Genomic DNA, 26,721 nt, shown 5'->3' on the forward strand with positions numbered 1-26,721 from the left:
AAGACCTTCATGACACTATGACCCTTTTATAGTGAATATACATTTTGCCAGCACACCAAGGATCTTCAAATTACGTCCAAATGTTTTATTCAAGATGGTCATATTGCAGAATGAATGCAATGTCTCAGAGCTGCACAGGATCCCTTCATCAGGATAAAATCAAAAATGAACATGTTTTTACCAAAGAGCATGGAGGGACCTTAACTGAAATTGTGATCATACAATAAATATTTCTGATGACTGTACCTTTTATTTATACGGAATTGAATACATTTATACTTAGTCTAAACATCGCTTCTAAACTCTGGTTTGTTTTTTTTGCAGTGGATAAGAAAAATGACTTTTTATCTTGAGCTGCCTTTGCTGTTAAATTATAGTAAAATATCTGGACAGTGCCCTGGCACTGGCATTGTATGGAACATTCATCCTGGAAGGATTGGTTTGTTTTGTGTGTTTATTGTGCTGGGGATGACACAGCACTGACGGTGGAGCAGCATGAATGTAAGAGGAGGCGAATGACAGAGGTAAGACTGGCAGCGTAAGCAGATGCAGCTCCCTCCCCTCTTATCCACATCTCTCCCTGCCCCCTCCCAGGCTATTTCCCTGCATCCCAAGGCCTCCAAGATGCTGGACATCTTCATTCTGATGTTTTTTGCCATTATTGGGCTAGTTTTGCTGTCGTACATCATCTATATATTGTGAGGAATAATGTCTTTGGCTTACAGGTAAGTCACCTGTCATTCTGTCACTATATCTACACTGTTATGGCTCCAGTAGACAGCAGGCTACAGGCTTCATCTAACACTAATGTAGCTGGAATGCACTACTGGGAACCTGCACCCCCATGGTTAATACTCATCTTAAAGTGCAAATCGCAACATTGTAATCTTTCTATTTATTTAATCCCTCTTCCCTGTATAAATGACCTTATCTTTATGACCTGATGACAGATCCTGAGCAAAATATTCAATAAAGACCTTGTGTATACACAGGTATAGGTGCGATAATGTGCGTATGCGTATATACATATGAAATGTTCTTCTTCACCATCTTCTAGTTGCCATTGTTGCAGTATATCCATGTATACATGTGTCAACATACGTATGTGTGTACTGCAGTCAAATGTACTGTTTCTGTTTTCATTTAACGGCTCTGTAATGATCACTGTTATACTGATCTTTACACAGCTGTGTGTTTTGTTCCATAGACAACAATGCTCCTGTGTTCCAATCAGTAAAAAACAGTCTTCCATGTGCAAGAGGCCTAAAGTGTCTGTTCTTTACAAAAGATGTACTGGTAGTTCATTTGTGATAGGAAGCAGTAATTGGCCTGTTTAACTTTCCAAATGCCTTGGGGCTGAATCACACTTTTTCTCTGTAGTACAGTAACAAGTGTGTTACCACAATACACATTATGTGTGTCAGTGCATTGCAGTGCCATTTATTTTAAATAGCACCATAATGCACTAAGACAACGCAATTCTGAAGCATATTTATTGCAGTGCACCACAACACACGGTAATCACAATTGTGTTGTGCTGCATCGGAAAAAAATGCCACGTCCATCTGCGGATGCTAGTGCATGGCCCTGAAGGCACACTGTCTGCGTTCGAGGCTGGGCACCTGCACAAATTCCAAGTGGGAGCAGTGACTGTCCATGTGACTGCTGCACCCCAATAGACCAGGTCCAGATCTAGCTGGTCTGATGTGGGGGTGCAATAAAACATGTCAGGGGGGTAGGGGATAGGAGGCCAGCAGGAAAGTATACAGAAACAGGAATCAGTAGGAAGAGTACAGTTGGTTAGAAGGGCAGTGTCAAATGCGTGAATGGGGGAATTAAGTCGTGTGTTTTTTTTTCTTTGTTCAAACAGTAGTTTGAACAAAAAAATGACTGATGTATGGGCTGAGCCAGCTTTTAAGAACCTCATTAAAACCAGTAACAGTAGAGACAATGAACACTTCAATCAGGTCTATGTAGTTACATAGTTAGTCTGGCTGAAAAAAAAAAAAAAAAAAAAAAAAAAAAAAGACAAAAGTCCATCTAGTTCAACCATTAAAAAAAAAAAAGTTACAATCCTATACCCACAGTTTATCCAGAGGAAGGCAAAAAAACCCAGCAATGCATGATCAAAATTTCTCCTGCAGGGGAAACAATTCCTTCCTGATCCCCCGAGAGGCAATCGTATATTCCCTGGATCAACTTTACCTATAAATGATAAATGTTAGTATCCAGTTATATTCTTTGTATCTAAGAAATAATCCAGGCCTTTTTTAAAGCAGTCCACTGAGCTGGCCAGAACCAACTCTTGAGGGAGTCTATTCCACATTTTCACAGCTCTCACTGTGAAGAAACCTTTCCGTATTTGGAGATTAAATCTCTTTTCCTCCAGACGTAAAGAGTGCCCCCTTGTCCTCTGAGGAACCTCAGGGTGAATAACTCTACACAGGAGTTCACTATATGAACCACTGATGTATTTATAGATGGAGATCATATCCCCCCTTAATCTCCTCTTCTCAAGAGAGAATACATTCATTTCCTCTAATCTCTCCTCATAAAAGCTGAGCTCCTCCATGCCTCTTATAAGTTTGGTTGCCCTTTTGTGTACTTTCTCCAGTTCCCCATAATGTACAGAGGGGTTAGGAGTAAACAATAAACAAAAAAAATCTAGAGTGTCCGGATGAGAGCCACATTCACATCCGAGCCCTTCCTTACCTGGAAGTCCCTGGAATTCCCCTATACATCAGTCCCCCCCCTTACATATATGTCTCCAAAGTCTCACCATACAGCAGTGTCCCCAGAGGGATACCACCTTACATCAGAGCCCCACCTTACAACAGAGTACAGCCCCTTACATCAGAGTCCAGCAGACGCACCCTTATACATACCTTAACCACTGGCAGGTGGCTGGTATGAAAAAGCTTTAAAATCTGGCTCTGAACTGTGCAATTAGTGAATTGCTGGGCTCAGCCTAAACTGATTCAGTGGGACGTGTGAATATAAGCTATGCCCAATAGGCACCATGAGGTTACTGTGTAGACTCACACTTGGAAAGGAACAAGCAGGGCGCCAGGTCAGCGTGGATAAAAACAGTAACACTTTGTTTAAAAGACAACAGATCAACGTACCCACTCTTCTGATGCCCCTGGCTCCGATGTTCTTACCTGCCACACACACCAAGGGAGTTTTAGATGTAAGTGTCTGTAAAATAAAGTATTACTGTTTTTAGCACCCTGCTTGTAGTTCCTTTTGCACACTTCTATGGGATCCCCCCATCCTTGGCGAGGAGCTGCCGGTCTGCTCGTGTGGTTCTTCAGTCTCCACGGTCCATTTCCCCTCTCATTCTGCACATCCATCGGATGAACCTACTGACCGCTGCATCCTGAACACACTGATTTCGCCCAGAATCCTGTCCCCTATCCATTATTCCGTGGACTGGTTTTGTTTCCTTTTCCTTTTAATTTTGTTTCATTTTATATTCCACTTATTTTCCATCTTCTGTGTGAGCGCTGAAGGGTTGCTCATAGTTTCTGATGATCATCCTTTATGCTAATAGGCACACACTTGGACCCGCCCTGCTGCCCGATCCGAGGCCAAGCCAGGCAGTTCTCTAATAGGCTAGATCCAGAACTGTGCATGTGCAGTTCAGAGTTGATGACAAATTTTTACGGCACTTTTCTCCTGTCCAGACATTTATGGACAGGAGAAAAGTGTGTTTTTTACAAGCCATCTATAAATTTACAGACGGTTGGCAACACGGGACAGGGGTGTACACACGCTGCCACTGTGATATTTTGTTTCCTGTCTGTGGCAGAAATTCTACGGTCAGTTGCTTTCTGTTGGTACTGCACCTGCTTACCGCGTCCCATTCAAGTGAATAGAGTTGCTCGGCAAGCACCCCACAAAATGCATTACATGTAGTCGCAGTGCATTAGTGTGGGGTTCTAGGGGTTAAATCAGGTGGTGAGGAGGATAAACAACACCTGCTCGCTGCCTGCCAAATGCTCTATGATGAGCGATCTGAATGCAGAACGCTTTTCAGAGACCAAAGTACATGTAAACAAGCTCCTAAAGGTATGCTGGGGTTGGGCAGGAGAGGGTTAAAGCAGAGGAATCATGAACAGAGTTTCATATTTTCTGCTTACACATTTTATCAGGCACAGCACTGGCCAGGGATTGGAGTGTGGGAAGACACGAGGAGAGGGGCACACATCATCCCTCTATCCTCTCCTGTCCATGCAGGGAAGGGGGACAGGTGTGCTGGCTGGGCTGTGTGAGACTGTCACAGACACTCAGCCTTGACAGATGCAGACAGCTTCTATTGATTGTTGATGGACAAAGTCTTTGGGTTGCCTGGTGGAGGTGGTCACAACTAAAATCTGGGGGGGTGCATAGACAACCCCAGCGCCCCCCCAGATCTGGCCAGGTAATAGACATCAATGGGACTACCTGCACAGATCACCTGTGCAGCCCCATGTGGGCAAACATAGCCCTGGCACAAGGTATGCATTGATACGTCCTGTGTGAACGAGACCTAACACTTCAACTGTGCTTCGGTTATAGATGGCAACAGTCTCTTTCCAGTCTCCTGTAACTTGCAGCACTCCTCTTATAAGCTTCTGTAACTTTTTTAGTGTAGCGCTACCTTCTTGAGAGCCACTGGTTTTGAGTCCCCCTTTACTTCCTGCACAGCCAGGCAACATGCATTTTCCACTTGGGTCCATACACTAGAAACAGTTCATGGACTTGTTTTTGTTTTCCTAGACTATTTAACTTGGATAGGGTTTAGGGGTTATGAAATGCCCAATTTGATTGCAGAACAACAATTTGAGAACAACTTCCTTCTCTAGAAAATGCTGTAACAATGGCAGATGAATGACTGTGATCCTGATGGTCTCTTTAGCAAAGTACAGCAACTTGCAGGAGTTCTGAGTTCCCTTGAATGGATTTTTCACAAAGTCCCAACTTTTAGGAGCTCCAAGTCCCCTGAGAAAATAACAGCCCACCTGGCTACGGTATCTGATCCCAGGACAAGGGATTGGGTAAGACTTACCAGAACTTGCCTTCAGCAGACTTCTTCCTTCTAGGCCCTGGGTTGTAGCGGTACTCACACTGTCCTTGTCCTGCAGCTATGGATAGAACTGCTTTCAGGCCTCTGCCAAGCTTGGAGAGGAACCAGCCCAGCTACAAGCTGTCTGTTCCTGGTGGACTGCAGGGCAGTGGAGCTCCCTCTTTTAGTTTTCCTCCTCTAGCTTTAAGCCTCCAGCCTGGAAGCAAGACCCCCCTTTTCCAGGGCCCCTTCCCAAGCTACACAGCAGCATACCTCAGTACTCCAACTTCCACCCGGCTCCTCTGCTGGCCAGACTCTATCATATTCATGGGCCAGCCAGACACTGCCAAGCCCCTGCCTGAGATTGATCAGACCTCCATAAATATGCAGATCTGCCCCTCCTCACCTCTGCCTACTGACTTCTAGAAGCTTTTCCAAATTTCTAGAGTAAGGGGAGGTATCAGAGCTAACCTATAGAACACTCCAGCCTGACCTGAAGTAAACCCAGGCTCCTAGCAAGCCTCTAGGTACACTAAACAACTATGTACACCAGTGGGTACTACATTAGCAATCTGGCTGTTGCAAAATAGCAGCAGTCACTAGCATGGCTTATTTAATTACATACATCTCTCCCTAACCTTACAGTCTTTAAAATGCACAGGTCTTTTTCTTTGTGGCAGTTCTCTAACATTTTGTGCATTTATAACATATTGGCAATGTGGGCTTTGAGTAGGAGTGCTAATATGAACAGTGTGACTTTGAGTACTGTTGCAGATGCAGGCCTACAGAAACAGGCCCCCACAGGTCTCTACTGCAGACTACTAGGCATAGACTGTCTACACTACAGTCTGTACCCCCATCATTTCATGTTTAGTTTAACAAGAGGTGAAGAGTAGATAAATCATTTTAAATCCTTCCTTAATCCACAACGAGATGAAGGAGGCAGACTTCTGTACTTATATTCTCAACCTGTGGAAAGTTGCTAACTCTAAATCACTGATCTAAAATTTACATTCCCTGCAATTTACAGTAAGTGTATGTTACATATGTATTTTTTTTTCTATACGTGTGTTCACATTTGTACTTCCTCCACCTGAAGTACCTGACTGATCTTACCAGTCACCTTTCTTTCTTGTTCTAAACCAGGCGTGGGCAAACTTTTTGACTTGAGGGCCGCAATGGGTTCATATATTGGACCCGGGGGCCGGACCAAGAGTAGATGAATGATGTGTATGTGTCATCCATAGTAAGTATAGTAATATTCCCCCATAGTAAGCATAGTAATTCATCCCCCATAGTAATTCATCCCCCCATAGTAATTCATCCCCCCTATAGTAATTCATCCCCCCTATAGTAATTCATCCCCCCTATAGTAATTCATCCCCCCTATAGTAATTCATCCCCCCTATAGTAATTCATCCCCCATATTAAGTCCCCAAGTCCCCCCTGTGTCAATTCACTTACCTTTGCTCCGCGCTTTCCTCTCGCCGTGTTCCCGCGCCGTTCCGGTCTTCAGGGCGGACTGTGAGAGGAGCCTAGCTCCCCTCACGTTCGTCACGCTGCCCCGCCTACACACATCCTGACAGCCATCCTGACAGTATCACGCTCCGCGGGCCGGATTAAAAGGTCCGCCGGGCCGTATACGGCCTGCGGGCCGTAGCTTGCCCATTGCTGTTCTAAACTGACCACACAAAGCATAGAAGCTGACATGTGCTTGCCTGGTCACTTTTCATCCTTTGGCTGGCAATTCAGAGGTACAGGACACTGTGCAGACACACAGCATCCAAAGAACAGAGGTATACCGCTCAGGCAAACAATCTAGATCAATCTACAACAGGTGGAGGCTCTGGTTCACCACCACACACGATGCAATAGGAAAAAAGGTCAGCCACACACCGGAGGATAGATGAATATAGTGTGTATTTATTGATGCATAGGACACACAAGGACATGAACACAGGACCTGTTAATGCGTTTTACACGATCTCGTGCCTAATCATAACCACACAGCATGCCTGTACTGGGTAGTTTGTTCAGCTACCACACCTTCCTCCCGAAGGGTCACAGCTTACCTATGGCACACACCTCCTACCAATCACAGCATGTTTCTTGAACACAACCCCTACTGCATCTTGCCTCAGACTGAACAGACTAAGGAATACAGGCATATGATGTCTCTGCACAGTGCCCTGTAACCTCTCCCACCAACTATCAGAAAAAAAAAAAAGTATGGTCAGAATGACAGACCTTTTTAAGCTTGTAAAAAAGGTAAGAAAGATCATTTCTGAAACTAAGCAAAAGAATATATGGTGCCTGTGTAGTGCTACCATCGAAGGAGCCGCTTGGTAATATGGGTTCTCTGTTCTGTACCTCAAATCCAGGAACAACCTAAACCCCTCTGACACACCTGGCTGAATGAAAACTGCATCAAGCACATATAAGAACATTATTATTATTATACTGTATTTATAAAGCACCAATGGTTCGCTCAGCGCTGTACATTACAAAGGGGGACAGAACATGTGACAGAACAATACCAACACAATGCAAAACATGAGGGGATCGAGGGCCCTGCTCTTTCGAGCTTACAATATAGGAGGGAGGGGATAGTGGTACAGGAGGAGATAGCTGTGGGGGATGGAGTGGTAGGAAGAGTGGAGGAGGTCGGCAGGTTAGCAAGGGGTGGGGTAGGCTTCCCTGAAGAGATGGGCTGATCCGAGGTGTGAAGGAACAGGAATTTGGGCTGATCTGAGGGGTGTAGGTGCAGTAATTGGCATGATCTGAGGGGTGAAGGTGCAGTAATAGGGGTGATCTGAGGGGTGAAGGTGCAGTAATAGGGGTGATCTGAGGAGTGAAGATGCAAGAATTGGGGTGATCTGAGGTGTGAAGGTCCAGGAATTGGGCTTATCTGAGATGTGGAGCTGCGTGAACTGAGGCGATCTGGGGTCTGATGGCGTAGGAATTGAGGCTGATCTTGTGTCTAAAGGTGCATGCATTGGTGCTTATTTGATATCTGAAAGTGCAGGAATTGGGATGATCCGAGGTGTGAAGGTACAGGAATTGGGATGATCCGAGGGGTGAAGGTGCAGGAACTGGGACTCCTCTGAGGGGTGAAGGTGCAGGAACTGGGACTCCTCTGAGGGGTGAAGGTGCAGGAACTGGGACTCCTCTGAGGGGTGAAGGTGCAGGAACTGGGACTCCTCTGAGGGGTGAAGGTGCAGGAACTGGGACTCCTCTGAGGGGTGAAGGTGCAGGAACTGGGACTCCTCTGAGGGGTGAAGGTGCAGGAACTGGGACTCCTCTGAGGGGTGAAGGTGCAGGAACTGGGACTCCTCTGAGGGGTGAAGGTGCAGGAACTGGGACTCCTCTGAGGGGTGAAGGTGCAGGAACTGGGACTCCTCTGAGGGGTGAAGGTGCAGGAACTGGGACTCCTCTGAGGGGTGAAGGTGCAGGAACTGGGACTCCTCTGAGGGGTGAAGGTGCAGGAACTGGGACTCCTCTGAGGGGTGAAGGTGCAGGAACTGGGACTCCTCTGAGGGGTGAAGGTGCAGGAACTGGGACTCCTCTGAGGGGTGAAGGTGCAGGAACTGGGACTCCTCTGAGGGGTGAAGGTGCAGGAACTGGGACTCCTCTGAGGGGTGAAGGTGCAGGAACTGGGACTCCTCTGAGGGGTGAAGGTGCAGGAACTGGGACTCCTCTGAGGGGTGAAGGTGCAGGAACTGGGACTCCTCTGAGGGGTGAAGGTGCAGGAACTGGGACTCCTCTGAGGGGTGAAGGTGCAGGAACTGGGACTCCTCTGAGGGGTGAAGGTGCAGGAACTGGGACTCCTCTGAGGGGTGAAGGTGCAGGTATAAATGTTTCCTTTTTTGTCATTGAAAGTGAAAGTTGCCATTTTTTCTATATAACTGGCAATCTCAATTTTTAAAAAAAAATTCTCGGCCCACTGTGCTCAAATGTTTGCCAACCCCTGCCAAAGAGAATAAAATGGTGACTGTTGCAATTTTTTATGTCACACTGTTTTTGTGCAGCGGTTTTTCAAATGCAAATTTTTTGGGAAAAATACACTTTTTTTATTTTCAATGCACAAAAACACAATACCTAGTTGTTTGGTAAAATATGATGCTACACAGAGTAAATAGATACCAAACATGTCGCACTTTAAAATTGACAAAGCCCATGCAATGGCAACAAATGATATAAATTTTATTATCTATAGTTGACACTTTATAAGCTTTTAAGGTTACTACATTAGATTTACATAGGAGGTCTAGTGCTAGAAATACTACCTTCAATCTGACATTCTCAGTGATACCTCACGTGTGGTGCGATCGCTGTTTATGTATACGTGTGGGACTGATGCATCTATTTTATTTTATTTTTTTTACACTGCCCCTTTCACTTTTATTGTTATCACAGGTAATATAAATATTCCCTGTGATATCAATAGCCAGTGACAGGTACCCTTTACTGAGAGATCTGGGGCTATTAGACTCCAGATCTCTCCTCTGTCCTTCAAAGCTTTGGATCATACAAGATCAGTATGATCCAATGCTTTTTTTTCAAACCACTAAGAGTTTGTTTACATCCGGTGAAATTAAGAAATGCTCATTGTGACGATCGCGGAGTCAGACCCCAGCCCTTCTCACCAAACTTGTGACCGAAGGACTAGCCAATCTAAAACTGTGCTGTTACGTGCGTAACAATACCACGCCCAGCTGCACCCTGCACAAAGATTTTCCAGCTAATGGACCACAATCTGTGTACTTGCAGCCTGGGAGCAATTGTTACTGGGTCAGGTTAAGTATGCAATTAACCCTTCACACTGCCATCACCTCCTTTTTGTACAGAGAAAGAGGAAACTCGGCAATATCAGCAATAACACTATTATGTTGAATAATTGTCTGTTTACCACTGTCACCGCAGGCAGGGATATATAGAGGTTTAAACACACAGTAGCGCTCTTCAGAGACAGGGGTATATACATACATACAGAGAGCAATAAGACAGCAAAGAGATAACAAAAAGAAATTTAGGGAGGTAAAGTACTTGCCAAACGTCCTGGTTTAAGCAGATCAAGTTTCAGGGCAGAAGGGCGCCTTATCTCCCAAAGTTGGTTCCTGATGTTAAAAGGGAGATTTCTTCAACTTAGCTCAACTCAACTTAGCTTAGCTCCAAGGATAACAGCTTTTTTCTAGGAACTCAGCAGGGTGACCAATCACCTCATTTGGGGAGGGGTGTTGTATGCAGGGAGCTCAGGCTATGACCAAAGCCCTCCCAATATATACTATGGTCAATAACTTTTCCTAGGTACATGTAACAATCTATCCATGGGTAGATTAATACGCGGAATCATCTGCTGAATGTGTAGAAATGAAATATGACATACCTGCTGGGATGGTTAAGGAGATATAATTTTCTGCTCTCCTGTAGATGTCAGATAGGGGATGTAATATATCAGACGACTTGTATTAAAGTGACTGGTGTGAATATATGCCTGGTTTTTAGGTACGTCTTTCATAGTCCAAGATATGAAATCATAGGGGAAAATGGATTTTTGAATCTGAGGTCTGGTTTACGGTTTTCTGGAATGTCTTTGAAGCTCAGTGAGGGGCTTGGTTTATGGCTTTACGATATCCCAGATTGAGAAGCTAACAGACATCTAGGCACCAGCTAGGTTGGGATTTTATAGCCCTGGAGCTCTCCCGCTGAGACTGACTGCCTGTGACCTCTGCCTCATCCAGACCACATGTCACTCAACAGAGAGGGAGGAGGAATGAGGGAAGAGGGAGAGAGAGATACAAGATGGAGGGGTTAGAGCAAAATGGATGACCGCGTCCATCTCTGTGTGCACGATTGCTACACCTCCCCCCTCAAGTGGTTGCATGGGAGGGAACTGCAATTTCCCTCCTGACGCAACCAACTCCTGCTGCTGGTTTGCCTGACTGGGGCACAGACCGATTGTGCCCAGAGGTTCACCTTGGGGTGATCTGGTACCACTACACTGTGGGGGAACCAGGTTCCTTCTGAGAAGGGTGCTGTTCTCCCCAGCAACACTGTTGTGCCAACCAAGTGAGTTGTCAGGGGTGAGCACCAGTCGGCTGTGACTATCCGGATATCGTGGTAACTGCCGTGGTGCCCACCTGCTTACAAAACACTTCTGTTCAGGGGTGTCATATGCTAACATATACAGTTGTGACCAAAATTATTCAACCCCCACTGAAATTGAGTGTTTTGGCCAGTTTGACATTGCTTTTGATCATTCAGTCATCTTGCTTACATTTACATTAAAGAGGCACTTGTAGGTCAGACAAATATAACATAACAGTTATAATGAAATAACCACAAATGTCTTTTCTGTGCTCACAGCATTATCAGTTTTATTCAACCCCCAAGTGACATTCAATCTTAGTACTTAGTACAGCATCCTTTTACAGTTATAACAGCTTTTAAACGTGAAGCATAGCTTGACACAAGTGTCTTGCAGCGATCTACGGGTATCTTCGCCCATTCTTCATGGGCAAAGGCCTCCAGTTCAGTCACATTCTTAGGCTTGCGCACTGCAACTGCTTTCTTTAAGTCCCACCAGAGGTTCTCAATCGGATTTAAGTCTGGTGACTGCGATGGCCACTCCAAAATGTTCCAGCCTTTCCTCTGCAACCATGCTCTAGTGGACTTGGAGGTATGCTTGGGATCATTGTCCTGTTGAAAGGTCCAACGTCTCCCAAGCCTCAGGTGTGTGACGGACTGCATCACGTTTCCATCCAATATCTCCTGGTACTGAAGAGAATTCATGGTACCTTGCACACGCTGAAGCTTCCCTGTACCTGCAGAAGCAAAACAGCCCCAAAGCATGATTGACCCTCCACCATGCTTCACAGTAGGCAAGGTGTTCTTTTCATCAAAGGCCTTGTTCTTCCTCCTCCAAACATAGCGTTGATCCATGGGCCCAAACAGTTCTAATTTTGTTTCATCAGTCCACAGAACACTATCCCACAACTTTTGTGGTTTGTCCACATGGCTTTTGGCATACTCTTCTTATTCTTTGGAGACAGCAAGGGGGTACGCCTGGGAGTTCTGGCACGGAGGCCTTCATTACGCAGTGTGCGTCTTATTGTCTGGGCTGAAACTTCTGTACCCACATCTGACAAATCTTTTCTCAGTTCCTCAGCAGTCACACGGGGACTTCTCTCCACTCTACGCTTCAGGTAGCGCACAGCAGTCGAAGTCAGCATCTTCTTTCTGCCACGACCAGGTAGCGTTTCAACAGTGCCCTTTGCCTTGAATTTGCGAATGATGCTTCCTAAGGTGTCTCTTGGTATGTTTAACATCTTTGCAATCTTCTTATAGCCATTGCCCTTCCTGTGAAGAGAAATCACCTCTTCTCTTGTCTTCCTGGACCATTCTCTTGCCTTCACCATGTTTGTAACCACACCAGTAAATGTCTAGAAGGAGCTGAGTATCACAGTCATTTTAAAGCTGCCTAATTGGTGCTTATTATGCTTGATTGCTGCTCGGTGACATCCACAGGTGTTTTCAATACCTGATGGAAAGCACCTGTATGAACCTCTGTTCTTCAGAGTGGTAGTCTTTAAGGGGTTGAATAATTGTGGCAATGAAGAAACCACATAAGAACCATTTACTACTGTATTACATAAACAATTGATGTCATTTTAGTTGCATTTGGGTAGTTACAACGTCCTTGTAGGATTTGATTCTGAATACAATTCCAAATGTACACTATAGTCCCTAAACCCCTTTACAGCATTGGGGGTTGAATAATTTTGGTCACAACTGTAGAGATGTAGCTTCTTGTCAAGGTAGAGAATGAGATTTCCCTCTCCAATCTCCTTCCTCAAGCCCAGGACTACATCTGACCCAAAGGTAGTGGTGCTTGTGTGCACCGGTACCGGACAGGCGAATTCTGGAACTCGCCTCCCAGATGTGTCTACAGGTACCTTCGTCCAAGATGAACAGTCCTCTTTACCTGCTAGCATCCAGGACACCATTTCCATCAGTTTCCTGTCTGCTAGGTCAGTCACAGGTTCAGCTGAGCCATGATAGTTGCACCCAGGCATCTTACCGTAGCCAGCTGCACCCAAGACTGATGTAACCTGCCTTTTGGCCTGGGGAGTAGGCCAGGCCATAACTGCCTCAGTATCCCCATTCCCAGACCTCTGGGGGTCTCTTCCTACCAGTGGTTCCCAAGGCTGAACCACTGACATGCCTCTCTGACAATTGCCATTCTCGACTGTCAGACTAGGCACGGGCAGTTTGTTCCTGACTAGTGACAGGCGCCCCAAGTTGCTGTTCCCAGACCGGGCCAAACACTGCAAGGCCCCTAAAGTGGGCAACTGCACACAGTTCCACTCCACATTGTAGGTAATTCCTGACCCCTGGGGAGGTGGTTGGTGCGTTCTCAACCCCAACTAGCTTTCCTGTGAATTCAGGCAAGCCACATGAGGTGGTGAAGGCTGACTCGTCTGAGCCTCCTGGGTTAGAGATGGTGGCCCATACCCTCTGCTCAGGTCCATGATGGTTAGACAGCGGGCACCTGCTGGATGCTTCATTACCTCATGGCTCCTGGGCATGGGGTAGGCCACAACCACAAGGCTGGCGCTCAGTTTTCCAAGGTTCTCACAAAGCCTGGTCATCTGATCCTGTTTGGGGACTGAGACTACCGGTGATGCCCAGACCCTGCCGGACCACTGGATTCCTGACTGCGATATTCCCTCTGTCTCTTTGGCCCATTCAGTCTGCACCTCCTGTGAGGTGAGGTGGGCCGAAGGCATGAGGGAAGGATACACCTTGCCATCCAGCTCATGAACAGCACAGTGAGCTCTCCCCGGGTTTCCCTGAACCCAGACACCAGCTACCATAGGCCTTGCCAGCAGCTTCTGTACCTGAATGAAAAATTCCAATCCAGGTGTGCGGTCACCACCCATGGCATATGTTTTTCTGCCTGGTGTTTGGGGAGGGAATCTAAGCCAGAAATAGTTGGAGGGGGTTTCCTCCCTAGCTTCAGATTTTCCCCACACACTTTGACAGGCCAGATCAGGTGACACTCTTTCAGTCCTCAAGCCCCCTGCTGGTAGACCATTCATTTCACTGTCCCTGTCAAGCCATTGTTTATCTTTCTCAGCAGGGAAGCTCACAGCTAGCCTGCTGAAGTCCACATTTTGATCACTCAGTGCTGCCTTGGCCGTGGGACTACAAGTACCAGCCGGTTGTTGTGTACCTTTCTCAGCAGGGAAGCTCACAGCTAGCTTGCTGCTGAATGCAACATTTTGGCCATTCCCCAATGCTGCCTCGGCCGTGGGACTACAAGTACCAGCCGACTGTCCAGTTCCATGCACAGACAACGGCTGGGCGATTATCAAGGTAGAATCCTCTGTGCCTGGGCAAGGAAAAGGCCTATCCAGACAGCCCTTTGCTCAGCAACCAGAGATTGTACCTCTGCCCACTTCACAGCACTGTGGGTGACCCCCAACAATGAAAATGCATCATTATCATCATGACCATCATCATCATTAGCATTATCAACATTATCAATGTCAGCATCATTGTCATCATTATCATCACCATTATCAACAGTTACGTTTGTAATATCAATGACACATGAGTTCATTACCTCCCCATGCAAGGGGATTTCCTCTCCTTCCCCAGGCAATGGAGAATCTTGCAACCCCACTCCATTCTCAGCCCCCTCACTCTGTCCATCCAAAGGTTGCCCAAACATTACCCCAACATATGCACACAGTACCTTGGCATGTCCAGAGAGTTCCAGGGGGGCCTCCATGGTGTTCTTGGCAGGGTGTCAGGGATCCTACAGCGGTAGCCTCTAGCACTCCACAGACCGGATTCCCCCAAGGCGCGGAATCTAAGTCCCTACCTGCTTGTTCACCAGGGTCCCTGATGGTGGGGATGGCTTTGAGCAGGCCGAGACCAGGTCGCGGCCCTTGAGTTCACCCTGCTGTGGTAGAAGCACCGTTGGAGGTGTATAGCAGGTGAGAGTCTGATGTGAGGAGGTCACAAGAGCAGCGTCAGGCAGGCTGGGTCGGTAACAGTGGTGGCAGCGTGGTACAAAAATCAGCAGGCAGAGGAATAAACAGGTCACAAGCCGGGTTCGTTAACAGGAGATCAGAACGTGCAGGGTTAAGCAGGAGAATGGTCAGACAAGCCAGGGATCACAGCAGGAGAAGACAGCAGTATCAGGAACAGGCTGGGTCAGCAACAAGGTATTCAGGAACACTGGATCAAACAGGTAAGACCATACGGCACTTGAGCATTGCAAGAGTTGGGTTTAAATAGGCCGCCCAACTCCTGACAGGCGCTCCTGGGTCCTAGTGCCTGCCCGGCGCCGTCATTGGTGACAGGCGCGCCTGGGTCCTAGTGCCTGCCTGCCTGTATGTCTTGTCAGGATTCTACGCATGTGCAGATTCGATCGCCGAGGCGATCTTCCCATTCCCTGACTTTGCCCCCCCCTTATGGGCAGCCTCCGGATGTCCACCCGATTCCTCCTTTGCGGCTGGCTACGATGGAATTCCCGTATTAATCTGGGGGCATGGACATTCTGGGCTGGTTCCCACGAATTCTCCTCTGGCCCAAAGCCTTTCCACTTGATCAGGTATTGTACCTGACCACCCCTCTTCCTACAATGCAAGATTGCCTCCACCTCAAATTCCTCCTCCCCGTTGATATCTATGGCTTCTGGAGGTCTAGACCTGCGGTCTAAAAAGGGGTCTGGAACTGCAGGTTTTAATAATGATACGTGGAAGACTGGATGTATTTTGAGGGACTCGGGGAGAGTCAGTTTAAATGCCACTTCATTAACCTTGTGTTCTACTGGGAAGGGTCCCACAAATTTGGGTGCCAATTTTATGGATGGGCATGTCAGTTTTAGGTTGGTTGTTGACAACCAAACCCGATCCCCAGGGTGTATGACCAATTCTCCCTTCCTCCTCCTGTCACAGAACCTCTTACTGTCTTCTTGGGCCTTAGCCATGGTTTCCTGTAATACCTTGTTATTGGTAGTAAAGAATTCTAAGGTGTCCTGGGCTGCCGGGACTGAGTTCTCAGGAACCAGGTCTGGCAAGAAGGTAGGATGGAACCCGTAATTGGCAAAGAATGGGGATTGGTTGGTGGCAGAATGATTCGCATTATTATATGCGAATTCTGCCATTGGTAGAAGTGTCAGCCAGTCATCCTGCAGGAATGATGTGTAGCATCTCAGATATTGCTCGAGCGTCTGATTGGTTCGTTCTGTCTGCCCGTTTGTCTGGGGGTGATATGCTGACGAGAAAGATAACTTAATCTCCAGCCCCTCACATAGCGCTTTCCAGAATTTAGATGTAAATTGCACTCCCCGGTCTGAGACAATCTCTCTTGGCACTCCGTGAAGCCTCACAATCTCTCTAATGAACACTTGGGCTGTTTCGGAGGCAGATGGTGTCTTGGCTAGTGGAAGGAAATGGGCCATTTTAGAAAGGCGATCCACTACCACAAAGATCACGGTGTGATCTTGCGAGGGTGGCAATTCTACAATAAAATCTAAGGAGATCATACTCCCAGGACGGTCAGGTATTGGTAAAGGTCTCAATAGGCCCCAGGCCTTGTCTCTGGTAGGTTTATTCCGGTTGCAGATGGGGCAAGATCTCACGTACGCTTCACAATCCTTGGCCATGTTTGGCCACCAAAATGTGCGTCGTGCCAGATCTATAGTCTTATGTATCCCAAAGTGCCCCGCTAGGGGATGGTCATGGCAGTAACCTAACACCAGGGACTGGACCTCCTTGGGTACCATGATCTGTTCCCCCTTCCAAAAGAGCCCCTCCTTATTCAGTAGGGAGACTCCAGGCGGGTCAGAGACCCGGGTGGAAGCAGCCTGCAATTTAGACAACAGCTCAGATTGAAGCAGTAGGAAGCTACCTGCTGGCAGGATGGTGTCTGGCTGGGGGGTCTCTCCAGGGTCCTCAAACATCCGGGAAAGAGCATCTGGCTTAGTGTTTTTTGACCCAGGACGATAAGTTATGTGGAGATTAAACCTTGCAAAAAACAATGCCCATCTGGCCTGGCGTGGACGGAGGCGTTTAGCGGTTTTCAGGTACTCGAGGTTTTTGTGGTCGGTATAGACCAGAATGGGATGTGGGGCCCCCTCTAGCAGATATCGCCATTCCTCCAGAGCTGTCTTAATGGCCAGTAATTCCCGATCCCCAATATCGTAATTCCTTTCCGAAGGGGAGAGCTTCCTAGAAAAGAAAGCCACTGGGTGCATCAGCTCCTTGGCCCCTACCCTCTGTGATAACACTGCTCCTACAGCCACTTCCGATGCATCTACCTCTAGTATGTAGGGCAATGATGCATCAGGATGGTTCAGAATGGGAGCCGTTGTAAATAGCTTTTTCAATGCCTCAAAAGCTGCCTGTGCTGCTGGGGTCCATTGGAAACGTACTCCCACTTTGGTGAGCTGAGTAATGGGTGCTACCAGGCCTGAAAAGTTCTTTATAAATTTTCTATAAAAATTGGCAAACCCAATAAACCTCTGGACGCCCTTCTTATCCGTGGGGGCAGGCCATTCCAGGATGGCCGAGATCTTTTGAGGGTCCATAGCGATCCCCGTGGTTGAGATAATTAGACCAAGAAATGAGATGCTTTTCTGCTCAAAACAGCATTTTTCAGCTTTAGCGTAGAGTCCATGCTGACGGAGACGTTCTAGCACACTCCTAACATGTCCCCGATGTGCTTCCAAAGACGAGGAGAATATCAAGATATCGTCCAAGTAGACGATTACAAAAATGTCAAGGAAGTCCCTGAAAATGTCATTGACCAAGTGCTGGAAGGTGGCTGGTGCATTACATAACCCGAAAGGCATGACTAGACACTCAAAATGCCCGAACCGAGTGCGAAACGCCGTCTTCCACTCATCCCCCTCACGTATCCTTACCAAGTTATAAGCACCCCTGAGATCCAGTTTAGAAAAAATGGATGCTGATTTTAACCTCTGAAACAACTCTGGAACCAAAGGAAGGGGGTAGCGGTTTTTGACCGTAATCTTGTTGAGGTCCCTGTAGTCAACACAAGGTCTCAGGGAACCGTCCTTTTTCTCGACAAAGAAAATCCCTGCCCCGGCCGGTGATGTGGAAGGGCGGATAAATCCCTTACGGAGGCTCCCATCAATGTATTCTTTTAGTGCCCCAAGTTCTCGTTCAGATAGTGGAAAAATGCGGCCAAAAGGGATTTCTGAACCTGGGAGCAGATCAATGGGGCAATCATATGCTCGATGTGGGGGAAGAACGTCTGCCCCCCGTGGACTAAACACATCCAAGAATTGGTGGTAGGTCGCAGGCACAATTTGGGCTAACTCGGCATCAGGGCTTACAGCCAGTAGGGCCGGTGTATTTAATGATAACTTAGATAAACAATGTTCCTGACAGTATTGTGAGGGGAACTGGACTGACCCGGTCTTCCAGTCAATCTGGGGGTCGTGAGCTCGTAGCCAGGGGAGCCCCAGAATAACTGGAAATAGGGGGGACGCGATGGCGTCCAAACGGAGGAACTCCTGGTGATGTCCCGCCACTGTGGTGTGTATGGGAGGGGTCTCCCGATCTACCATCCCCGATTTTATTTGAGACCCATCTGCCAAGAAAATATTCAACCCATGTTCTTTGGTAAGTAACGGTATCTGATGCTGGGTAGCAAAACTGAGATCAACAAAGCAGCTACATGCCCCGGAGTCAATAATAGCCGTCACCTGTATGCTTCCTCCTGGGAGCTGAAAAGACACAGGTACAGCCAAGTGAGTGGGGTTGCCTGTGCACACAGTAGATATATTAGAGAAAATAGAGGACTTACAGTATTTCTCCGGACAGGAGCGCACCATATGACCCGCTGCTCCGCAGTACAGACACAGGTTGTTTGCCCGACGCCTCTGTCGTTCCTCAGTAGAAAGGGAAGGCCGCATCAAGCCGAGTTGCATAGGTTTGGCTCCCTCTGACTGCTCTGGGCTCCGATTGCCGACACTGACCCTTGGCATGACTGGTACTCTTGGCAGCATCCATGAGGTTCTTTGCCCCTGACTGGACCTCTCCTGTCTCCTTTCCCGCAGTCTACGATCGATTTGGATCGCACGATCTATTAGACCTTCCAAGGAGTCCAGAACCCCTATTCTTGCCAATTCGTCCTTCAGTGGTTCCGACAGTCCCAACCGGAATTGGTGGCGCAAGGCTGCGTCGTTCCATTGTGTATCTCCACTCCAGCGCCTAAACTCCGCAGCATAATCCTCTGCAGCCCGGCGTCCCTGTTGTAGAGAATAGAGGGCTGCCTCAGCCGAGGCAGCTCAATGCGTGTCGTCGTACAGCTGTGCCATTGCCTTAAAGAAGGTGGCTAAAGTGTTCAAATGTGGGTGGTGGGCCTCCATCAGGCGATGGGCCCATCCCTGAGGTTCGCCCTGCAACAGGGATATAACAAATCCCACCTTCACCGATTCTGAAGAGAAGGTCCGGGGTTGCAGGTCAAAGTACAGCTGGCAGGAGTTCTGGAAGGCCCTGAACTTCCCTCGATCCCCATTGAACCGCTCAGGGGTCGGTACTCTTGGTTCTGGCGGAGGAATTGTAAATGCTGCTCCAGTGGAAGGCCCTGCTGAACCCATGGCGGGAGGTGTTCCCACTGAGCCCAATGTTGTGGGTGCTGGTGCGGCCAGGCTCTGAACCTGTCCCTCCAGGTGCTTATATCCCTCTTCCAGGGTTTTCACCGCTTGTGTGAGTGCTGCCAGATGTTGGCACATCTCTTCCCAGGGTGAAGGTCCTCCTCCAGACTCTGTCATGGCCGTATGGTTCTGTCAGGGATCCTACAGCGGTAGCCTCTAGCACTCCACAGACCAGATTCCCCCAAGGCGCAGAATCTAAGTCCCTACCTGCTTGTTCACCAGGGCCCCTGATGGTAGGGATGGACTTGGAGCAGGCCGAGACCAGGTCGCGGCCCTTGAGTTCACCCAGCTGTGGTAGAAGCACCGTTGGAGGTGTATAGCAGGTGAGAGTCTGATGTGAGGAGGTCACAAGAGCAGCGTCAGGCAGGCTGGGTCGGTAACAGTGGTGGCAGCGTGGTACAAAATCAGCAGGCAGAGGAATAAACAGTTCACAAGCCGGGTTCGTTAACAGGAGATCAGAACGTGCAGGGTTAAGCAGGAGAATGGTAAGACAAGCCAGGGATCAGAGCAGGAGAAGACAGCAGTGTCAGGAACAGGCTGGGTCGGCAACAAGGTATTCAGGAACACTGGATCAAACAGGAACACAGGTAACAGGTAAGACCATACGGCACTTGAGCTGGGTTTAAATAGGCCGCCCAACTCCTGACAGGCGCTCCTGGGTCCTAGTGCCTGCCCGGCGCCGTCATTGGTGACAGGCGCGCCTGGGTCCTAGTGCCTGCCTGCCTGTATGTCTTGTCAGGATTCTACGCATGTGCAGATTCGATCGCCGAGGCGATCTTCCCATTCCCTGACACAGGGGCATAATAGAACACAAGAGTACCCAAATCAGCACTGATGAAGAGTTGCTGGCCGGCTGGCCAGGTGATGTCATCTGCTTCCGCTCAGGACACTACGTCCTGAGATGTCCGGATTTCCCACAGGTGTAACATCTGTGGTAGTCAGTCAGGAATGGCTTGGCTCCAAGTACTGCAGGTGTTGGGTGAGGGGGAGCTTGATTCACTGGCGTAGGAGGGGTTGCTATGGGTGATTTCCCTCCTTTCCAGCCATTCGGAGGAGCCTTGCGATGGTCAGACACCCGCGTGTGGACATTGGTATCTGCCAGATCGGCTGCAACTTTGGCAGATGCTGGCTTTCTCTCCAAGACAAACTGTCTGACGTCTGCTGGGCAGATATGCAGGAGCTAATCTTGTATCATGAGATCCTCCAGAGACTCGTAGGAGTCAGCTTTCAGTCCTTTAGTCCACTGCTGGAATGTGGTGCGTAAGCGACTCGCCATATCCGTGTAAGAGTCCCCAGGTCCCTTTTGCAAGGACCTAAACCGCTTGCGGTACACTTCCGGGGTCATCTGGTACTTCTGGACGATGGCTTCTTTTAGAGCTTCATAATCATCAAACGCATCCAGGGCCTTGCCTCGTAGCCCTGGTGTCAGGTACCGACCCCATTGTGCTTCGGGCAGATGGTACTGACAGCACGTTTTTTCAAATGACAATAAATATAAGTCAATGTCACTATCTTTTTCCATCACTGGGAACTTGGCTGCTGTGCCCACGGCCAGAGAGGTGTCCCTGTGCTCTAAGAACCCCAGGTTCTGAACCTGTCGCTGCTGCTGGAGCCTCGCCATCTCCAGTTTGTGCCGGCGATCAGCTTCCCTCTGCACCGCCTCTCGGTCAGCCGCTGCCTGGTGTTCCTCTCTCTCAGCCTGGTGTTTCACAGCTGCTCTGTCAGCCGCTCTCTCAGCCTGGCAGTCAAGGAACTGCAAGTATGCCATAGGATCTGTCTCCATGATGCGTTTCAGTGCTTCCTGCATCTGAGGAGAGTCTCTGCTGGTTACAGGCACTCCGATGCTGGCCTGCTCAGGCTGTGGTGTGAAGATAACATTCGATGATACTCCAGTGTCAGTCTCTGTATGCCCATCCTGCGAGGCCGTCTCTGAGCCACTGGGATCGGAGGTAGCGGGAACCCCTTCATGGTCAAGTTCCCCGAGTTCTGGTCTGCTTGGCTATCATGCTCCTGTAGGTCCTGAATCAAATCTTCACAAGATTTGCGACTGACGTCAATTCCTCGTGAGATACATTCCGTACTCAAATCACTTTTGCTCATTTTCCTGTATTCTGCGTCACCAGGCTTAATTGCAAGCAAAGATAGAATAGAAAGTAGCAAAAGGAAGGAACTGTTGCAATATGTCTCTCTCTATATAAAAAATATGCACTGCATGTTTCTACATCCTGTTCCAAATTATTATGCAAATGATATTTTTCTCATTTACCTAAATAGTTGATGTATATAACAGTCAGCATAATTCTCATGTTATCAACTATTAAGAGTACAATTCAAATTTTATTGAACAAACCTCCTAATGATAACAGTATTTTTTTTAAACATAAAAAACTTACAATGCACTGTTCCAAATTATTACGCACAGTAAGTTTCAAAACACTTTATAGGTTGTAAAGAACTGAAAATTGTCATTTGTTGTGTTTTCAGCATATTTACTGAAATCAAAAGCTATTTCAATCACACTTTTAACAACATTTTAACTTTTTAAACATTTTAACAGGTCACGTTACATTTTAACATAGGACCCCTTATTTGATAGCAGCTTCACAAGTCTTGCATCCATTGAACTTGTGAGTTTTTGGACAGTTTCTGCTTGAATTTGTTTGCAAATAGCCTCCCAGAGCTGCTGTTTGGATGTAAACTGCCTCCCACCCTCAGATATTTTGCTTGAGGATGCTCCAAAGGTTCTCAATAGGAATTGAGGTCAGGGCAGGATGGAGGCCAGACCATGACTTTCTCTCCTTTTTTCCCCATAGCAGCCATTGATGCAGAGGTATTCTTTGCAGCATGAGATGGTGCATTGTCATGCATGAAGATGATTTTATTACGGAAAGCATAGTTCTTCCTTCTGTACCAGGGAAGAAAGTGGTCAGTCATAAACTCCACATACTTTGCAGAGGTCATCTTTACACCTTCGGGGATCCTAAAGGGGCCGACCAGCACTGTTCCCATGATTCCGGCCCAAAACATGACTCCACCACCGCCTTGATGGCGTCGCAGCCTTGTTGGAACAGGGTGGCCGTCCACCAACCATCCACTACTCCTTCCATCTGGACCATCCACGGTTGCACGGCACTCATCAGTGAACAGGACTGTTTGAAAATTAGTCTTCATGTATTTTTCTGCCCAATGCAGCTGTTTCTGCTTGTGAGCATTGGTTAGTGGTGGCCGAATAGAAGGTTTATGAACAGCTGCAAGACTCTGGAGGACTCTACACCTTGATGTCAGTGGGACTCCAGAGGTACCAGCAGCTTCAAATATCTGTTTGCTGCTATGTAATGGTATTTTAGCAGCTGCTCTCTTGATCCGATGCATGGATCTGGCAGAAATCTTCTTCAATGTGCCTTTATCTGCATGAACCCATCTGTGTTCTGAATCAGCCACAAATCAATTAATAGTGCGATGATCACGCTTAAGTTTTCATGAAATATCTAATGTTTTCATACCTCGTCCAAGGTATTGAACTATTTAACTCTTTTCGGCAGCAGAGAGATCCTTTTTCTTCCCCATATTGCTTGAAAATAGTGCTCTGCTTAATAATGTGGAACACCGTCCTTTAGTAGTTTTTCCTTAAATTGGGCTCACCTACCAATCTAATTATCACAGGTGTCCGAGATTGTTTTCAGTGATCAAAAGAGCCCTGAGACACAATGCCACCCATGAGTTAAACTGAAAAACAAAATATTTAATCTTTGTGACACTTAAATAGAATTTGCATAATAATTTGGAACAGGGTGTAAGGACTGTTTCCACAAGGGTTACAATCCTTCAGTGCAGAGCTAAGTCCTAACAATGCACTAAAGCTCTAATGCAGAACTATCCCACGTACGCTGCCAACCAATATGTGACGATTGCGGAGTCAGACCCCAGCCCTGCTCACCAAACTTGTGACCGAAGGAGTAGCCAATCTAAAACCGTGCTGTCACATGCGTAACAATGCCACGCCCAGCTGCACCCTGCGCAAAGATTTTCCAGCTAATGGACCACAATCTGTGTACTTGCAGCAAGGGAGCGATTGTTACTGGGTCAGGGTAAGTATGCAATTAACCCTTCACACTGCCACCACCTAATTTTTGTACAGAGAAAGAGGAAACTCGGTAATATCAGCAATAAGATTATGATGTTGAATAATCGTCTGTATACCACTGTCACCGCAGGCAGGGATCTATAGATGTTTAAACACACAGTAGCGCTCTTCAGAGACAGAGGTTCTTAATTTGCATTAAAGAGCTTTAGAAACAGTTCAACACTTTCAGAAAGTAAGATTTATTACTAAAAGGTCAAAAGGGTGCAATAAAAATATTTACAGAAAAAGATGTAGCCAATATATATATATATATATATATATATATATATATATATATATATAAATACAGAGAGCAATAACACAGCAAAGAGATAAAAGAAAGAAATTTAGGGAGGTAAAGTACTTGCCAAACGTCCTGGTTTAAGTAGATCAAGTTTCAGAGCAGAAGGGCGCCTTATCTTCCAAAGTTGGTTCCTGATGTTAAAAGGAAGATTTCTTCAACTTAGCTCAACTCAGCTTAGCTTAGCTCCAAGCATAACAACCTTTTTCTAGCAACTCAGCAGGGTGTCTCCTTAAAGCAGAGAACCGATCGCCTCATTTGGGGAGGGGTGTTGTAGGCGGGGAGCTCAGGCTATGACCAAAGTCCTCGCAAATTATACTATGGTCAATAACTTTTCCTAGGTAAATGTAACATTCTATCCACTGGTTGATTAATACGCAGAACCATCTGCTGAACGTCTAGATATGAAATATGACCTGCTGGGATGGTTAAGGAGATATCATTTTCTGCTCTCCTGTAGATGTCAGACAGGGGATGTAATATATCAGACGACTTGTAGTAAAGTGACCGGTCTGAATATATGCCTGGTTTTTAGGTACGTCTTTCATAGTCCAAGATATGAAATCATAGGGAAAAATGGATTTTTGAATATGAGGTCTGGTTTGCGGTTTTCTGGAATGTCTTTGAAGCTCAGTGAGGGGCTTGGTTTATGGCTTTACGATATCCCAGATTGAGAAGCTAACAGACATCTAGGCACCAGCTAGGTTGGGATTTTATAGCCCTGGAGCTCTCCCGCTGAGACTGACTGCCTGTGACCTCTGCCTCATCCAGACCACATGTCACTCAACAGAGAGGGAGGGGGGACAAGGAAAGAGGGAGAGAGAGATACAAGATGGAGGGTTTGGAGCAAAATGGATAACCACGTCCATCTCTGTGTGCATGATTGCTACATTCATCACTTCTGGTTTCTTAGAACATAGGGATGATTGGAGTCATTCTGGTCTCCAATCAGCTCTATGGTCAGCCAGAGCTACCAGCTGAACAGAGATATGGGAGAGCCCAGGAGAGGCGTGGAAGGTGGCAGGAGGGGGGGATGTCCTTTCCAGCTGCTTGTAAAATAAATCCAGTGGCTAATAAGCTGCTAGGATTGCTTTTACAAGAAAGTCGACCACCGGCAACAGCAGGCATCATCCCGGTATAACCACTTAAAGTTCAGTGACGGACGGGTATGTTGCTGGCCCTTAAGTGCATATAGCTTCAGTAGATTCAGTTCTGATTTCCATATTCTATTTATCATCAGGTCGTAAAGGCACTCTGTTATTGCTGCATAATGAGGCACAAACTCTCTGCAAAAACCTGTTATGCCAAAAAATTCTCTTTGACTTCCTTTATCAGTTGACAATGGCATCTTGCTTATCAAATCAACACTTTGTATATTTTTGCTTCGCACTGACTGCCCTACAGTCACACCCATAAACTGAACTTGTTGCTTCCCCAACTGTAATTTTTTGTGTTATTTTCAAACTTGTGTAGCCTTCAAGGGGGGGGGGGGGTTATGAGAAAAAACCCTACTCAAACAAGATACTGTGCTAAACCTGTAGGCAATAAGAGAACCAGAACCTTTGGTAAGTGGAAGAGTGGATTTGATAATAAAGTTGACAGAGCCTCTGTGAACAGAGGGGATTCCCTTCCTGGGAAATTAACTAGTAATCTAATCAAAGTAATTGGGGGAAGAGGAACTACTGCACCCAGCATAGAGCATTATTTTGGGTATATAGATGCATGTCAGTATGGAAATAAAGCTTTATATAAGACAATATTAATAACAGTACATACATCCAATGTACAAACAGCTATAATCAGCAAAGGGCCTGGTGGATGATCGTGATGCAGCATCCATCTTTGTGTCAGAGACCTGAACACCAGATCAGCCATGATATGGAGATCCTCCAACCATGGTCCAGGCAGCCTAGAATGCAGATTCTCACCAGCAAAAACTGGCACGTGGCACTGGAATTCAGAGGCAGCCAATCTACTCTGTGTCTAAGTTCCTGCCAAAATGGGAAGAGAGAACCTGACTGCCACACACCTCACCTGGCCCGAGTGGCTAGCAAATAAAAGCAGTCTTAGCTCGATTCATCCAAGCCATGGCTGCTTATACTTGCTAACCACCCAGGTTGGGAGAAGTGTGAGGTGGCTATCTCTGCCTATTTCTACAGCATGCTTTGGGTCTGGATGAACCTTTCCCCAGCCTGCACCCTCACTAGTCAATAGCATCAAAATAATTGGACTTTGTTAGTCTGAGCGGGGGCCACTAAGCATTTATCATGGGTCCCAGTTAGTCCCTAGTAGTTTCTAATCTGTCATGCAACCAGATCTCTAACTACCAGAGGTGGCTGTTGGATGCCTAAACTGTCTCTAGCCTATGCTGGTTATTGAACCCTGAGCTAAAACTAACTATAAAATCCTAGACCAGAAGAGACAGGTTAACTGTAATCACAGGAGCTGCACATAAACTCTATTGTAATAAACACACTTACCTACTAATATACTGGAAAGTGACAAATACAGTTGCAAGAAAAATTATGTGAACCCTTTGGGATTACATG

At 47.0% G+C, this 26,721-nt stretch overlaps 1 long non-coding RNA gene across 1 annotated transcript in view; it reads left to right on the top strand.

Moving 5' to 3' along the window:
- Positions 1 to 530: 530 nt before the first annotated feature.
- LOC149441449 (uncharacterized) overlaps positions 531 to 26,721 on the top strand; it is a 40,372-nt gene continuing 14,181 nt past the window's right edge. Inside the window, exon 1 of the long non-coding RNA XR_016307371.1 lies at positions 531 to 725. This is a non-coding gene — a long non-coding RNA (uncharacterized LOC149441449). The remainder of the gene's footprint in view (positions 726 to 26,721) is intronic.

The sequence above is a fragment of the Staurois parvus genome, unplaced genomic scaffold, assembly GCF_062004578.1.
Source record: "Staurois parvus isolate SC_StPar_1 unplaced genomic scaffold, SC_StPar_1.0 ptg000983l, whole genome shotgun sequence".
Taxonomy (NCBI): domain Eukaryota; kingdom Metazoa; phylum Chordata; class Amphibia; order Anura; family Ranidae; genus Staurois; species Staurois parvus.